The following is a 4,691-nucleotide window of genomic DNA, read 5'->3' on the forward strand; positions in this document are numbered from 1 at the left end:
CGTACTGCTGCCACAGGGCAGCGAGGTAGAGCAGTAGGTTTTGCATACCCAGTACTGTGTAGACAAGGCATACCAGTTTCAAGGAGAAAAGTACAAAATAGAGTTATTTTCATCTTGTAGGGCCAACAGACAGAGACAGTGAAAGAGAGCAAGGGGTAAAGAGACTCCCTGGTTCCTTTGCACTGAGCACAGCTGTTTAATTAGAGTGACCTGAAGCACATTAACCCCAGCCCTTACGCCAGCCTGTCGGTGTAGCCACGCAGTCCTGAGCTTGTTCACGTTATCATCCTGGATGCCAGAACTGCCCGTAGTGCAGTGTTCTGCCACTCGGCTCCAGGGCCAATTTCTCTTGTTGTCCGTGCTGGAAAGGCAGCCCGGATAGCTGCAGAAGTCAGGAAGTCTGAGCAGGTGAGAATTCAGCTAATTGCCCTGATTGCTGAGCAAGTTAAAGTGCTAGGAGATACTTTTACTACAAGGCTGAAAATAGATGATCTCATGATCAGAGTAGACTTTTTTAATCATCATATGCTTTGTACACAAAACTGTTATTGTTCTGCACATCTGCGTAGGCAAGAAAGCACTTCTAGAGAACGGACAGGAGCAGAAGGTAGACAGAACTTCTGGACATCACAGGCAGAGAGGTAGGCAAGGAAACAAGTTGGAAGTGTAAAGTATTCCTATTTTGAAGTAATATCAAAGTGGACATTTTTTTGTGTGTGTGAAGCGAATATAACACATTTATTTGAATATAACAACAAAAGTAATGCCTTGTTTTCAGGCAAGAAATATGAAGCAAGAGCCCTGCACGGACCTGAGCAATCTGTAACTGCAGCTTAGCAAAGCAGAGTTTCCAAGTCCTGGAGATGACATGCTCAAAAGGGTTTTCCATCTCGCAGGAGGCTGATTGCTGGGGGAGGAGAGAAAGGACCTGCAATTTGGTTGATTAAAATAGTGGTCCCAGTATGGTCTGTTCTTCACAGTTGCCAGGAGACTAGAAGGCCGGGATGAACTGCTCAACCTTTTTGTAACAAAAATAGGTGTTTACTTCCACACCGCATGCATCTTGGCCCTCCCCAAGGCTGTGCATTCTCAGTTAGCCCTCCAGAAAAACTGAAATCCCACCCCAAATGTGCTTCCATAGACTTGTGGCAAGGTGGGTTTACCAGTTTCAATAATACACCAATTCTTTCCTGCTCCATGTTCCTGACCCAGTACCCAACTCCAGGCTCTAGGTTAATCGTGCATTAATCCTAACTTTCCTTCCTGCTCTGGAGTCCAGATAAGCAGATAAATTCCAGTTACTCACCCCACAGGACATACATCTGAGGCAGAGGCTGGCTGCATGGCTCAGCTGATGGCTGAGGACACCAAGATGAGCAGCCACACAAAGGGTATCAATTGGGCATGCACTACCTGCAGGTGATTTGTGCTGGAAATGGTCACATTAATGCTTCAGGAAACAGAGGATTTTGATGTACAAGCAAACAAGCCAGGCTATCTTACCAACTTACTACTGCATTTTCTGCCTCCCTTTCCCCAGCTGATACAGAAGTAGAAGGAAACATTGAGTATATTGGTGGGAGATGGGTATAGTCTAAAGCACAACCCCAGTCTTCAGGTCCCTTTTGGGGACCATCCTCAAGTACACCAGAAAGAAAAAAGAAAGAAAAAAGACTGCAGTAGAGCTGTTCCGAAGTTAAAAGCCTCTGCGCTTCAGAAGTGTCTCTGTAGCCTGATTTGGGCCATTTGCTCCAAGAAAAGTCTCATCTTTCCTAAAGCCAAGTGCATTAATGAAACTGAGCCAACGCGCCTTTCCTATGGCTTTCTCTTGTCAATCTGCTGCTATAAAAACTGTTTGCCAAGCAATGCTCCTCCTGCCTCTCTAATGCCTTAGTGCCAACATCTCGAGCAGGAGGCAAGGGGCTGCAATAGATGGATGGACAGCAGGCATGACACAGATTTGGAAAGGAAGGATAGAGACCACAGCGAAGGCAAAAATAGCGGTAAAATTAGCTCAAAGCTGAAGTCTCTGCCACAGATGCTGTAGCGTGTACGTGGGGGAAGGGAGTTTGAATGCCAAGAGACAGAGGATCCTTGCTCCCGTTAACACAGCGGCAATCAGGCAATAGCTGCTAAGAGCCATTTAAACCTCCCCGTGTAGCTGTGTTGTAACACAGCACGTAATTACTCATCACGCTCCCTTCCACAGCCTGCACAGGCTGCCTGCTGGAAGAGCTGCACTGCGCAGCCACCTCAGCACGACGCGGCCACACGACTTCTTGGGTGCCCTCCAGCCCACGGAGAAGGGAATTCGTGGGCACCTGAATGGTTCCTGGTAGATGCAAACAAGACTTCCTAGTCTCTGCACCAAGTTCTCTACCTCCTCATCCTCAGGTGGAGAAATGGCATCGTTCACAGGAAAACAGACAAAAAGGGTAAGTGGCAGAAGTGTCACAAGGAAGACTGTTTTGGTTCTTAGTTTTCAGGCACTTCACCAGACCTGGACTGGACGCCAGCCCTGTTGGTGCCCCTTCTCAGCTCCAAGACGCTCACCCAGTATTGCAGATGAGTGTTCCTAGCAAAGTCAGTCACATCCAGGGACTCTGGAAAGGGTCACTTGGGAGCACAAGAGCATGGCCACTTTAGTGGAGGATACAAAATTACTGTTATTAGCACTGGAAAGAGAGCCTCGGGCCTCCCACTAACATTTTAAGAGAAGCATTTCTGTTTCAAACCACCTTGACTGGATGTCAAGGACACGTTATAAAGGCAGGTCAATCCAGGTGTGAAGCAATGTAGCAGTTGGAAGACTGTCAGAAGCAAAAAAAAAAAAAAAAAAAAAAAAAAAAAATACTTAGAACATGCCCAAGAACCTTAAACCCAGCAAGCTCACTGTGGGACTACTAAATGAATTGCTTCCCGCAACCTCAGATGCTAATTACTTGTTCATTTTAGTTTTTGTACTTAACGTTCTTCTGTCCAAGTTAATTTAATTTAATGCCCTGACACAAACAGACTGCAAGTGCCTTTTTCCTTGAAAGCATTTGCTGCTAGCTGGTACCTAGACACCACATCACAACAGCATTATTTTAACTCCAAGTGGTTTTTGTCTTATGTATTGTGGACTGGGAAGAAAGAAAAATAGTAGAGACTGTGTCTTCAATCCTCTCTGTCCATAGCTATAACTACCCATCTTTCAACAAAGGGTACTTGGAGGGTTATACAGCCCAGAAGACACACCACTGTATGCTAACTGCATCCAGCAGATGCTTCTCAGACTCATTTCCTGACTCTGCAGTACGGGAGAGGCAGCAATAGAGCCCAAGGGTGCTTTTCTAGCTTACCCTCAATTGTTCCTTTCTGTTTGCAAACTTCTTGGATAGCAGCCTCCTAACCTTTGCGTATCCGTCTTGGATATGGTCCCTCTGACACGGTTTATTCCTCAAGCTTCTAGTGGGCTCTTGCAGCCAAGAGAAACATCTCCCCCATGGGTTGCAGCATCTCCAGCCCAGTGACCACACAGAGGAGCCCAGGGGACAAAGCACACAACAAGAACCCGTAAAAGCCAAGACCGCTTTGAAGGGTCTGCATGAGCAAAAGCTATTATTTAGCTTCTTAACAGCAAGGCAGGTGGTGAATTTACAGAACGACATCTTCTTCCCAAAGCAGCCTTGCCACAAATTTCTGTCACATCACGAAGGCTGTCTGCTTCCACCTCGATGACGGCCTTTGCCACTGACGGGAGGCAAGGAGGACATTTGTCTCAGCAAATAGATGGCTTTGCAGATCCAAAGGCATCCGTGAGGTTACTCAGCAGCTGACATGGGAGGCTTAACAAGAGCATGGGTTATCTCAGCAATAAATACAGCCTGCCACAAGTCTCCGTATTAAGGGAAGCCTCTCAGGGTCAGTGGGCTCAGAGGCTTTGGGTCAGTCAGTAAGACCTAGTGTTAGACTCAGCACAAGTGCCAATTCCTGTTTATTACAACATGGTTTATGTTTTGAGATTCCCAGAGACTTCTGCTGCAAGCTGCTCCTCACGTGGCCAAGCCCCTTCAGAGTCCTGGGAGAGGGAAGGAGAGGTGCTGGCGGGCCTGCAGGCAGCAGGGCTTTGAGGCTGAGCAGTGACTGGTGCACAGAGCCAGAACTCCCCTCAGTGATGTGGGCTGAGGCCGAGAGCAGGGAGGTGGAGATCACTACAGAACACAGCACCCCCCAAAAGCCAAAACACTGCTCATGCTTCCTCCCAGCTGCCCTCAGCTGCCACCACACACCACACCAAGCCACAACCCATGCCCAAGGCAGGACGAAGCTCCCTTCCTGTAACGAGCTAACGGGAAAATATTTCTGCCTGATTAGAATCCTTAATGAGCTCCTGGCTATTAGGAGCTGGCCTTGTGTTTTGTCCCACCTGTAGTGGTGGGGCAGCTTCTGGCACGCCTTCTGAACCTCCTTCTCTCTGCCTTGCAGCAAGAGGCACAGGCACTCCTCACAAACCTGTACCACACCCAGACAGCAGCAAGAGAGAAATACTGCTGGTATTAATGTACCAGCCCTTGCTGTAAATCAGGGGTTAAGCTCTCTCCTGCTTAGGAAAGAACCTTTAGTCACCAGCAATGTCTCCAAAGACACCACCAAGTCATGCTGCACCCCAGAGAGTGCAGGGGCTTGGGGTTTTAAGATCTCTCAAC

General features: G+C 47.8%; 1 long non-coding RNA gene across 1 annotated transcript; it reads left to right on the plus strand.

The window, feature by feature from the left end:
• Window positions 1-248: 248 nt before the first annotated feature.
• LOC311438172 lies at window positions 249-4,490 on the plus strand. Its single transcript, XR_014693961.1, has 3 exons — window positions 249-408; window positions 570-641; window positions 779-4,490. It is a non-coding gene; the product is annotated as an uncharacterized lncRNA (long non-coding RNA).
• Window positions 4,491-4,691: the final 201 nt, after the last annotated feature.

The sequence above is a fragment of the Aythya ferina genome (genome assembly GCF_964211825.1).
Source record: "Aythya ferina genome assembly, chromosome: 5".
NCBI classification, from domain to species: Eukaryota; Metazoa; Chordata; class Aves; order Anseriformes; family Anatidae; genus Aythya; species Aythya ferina.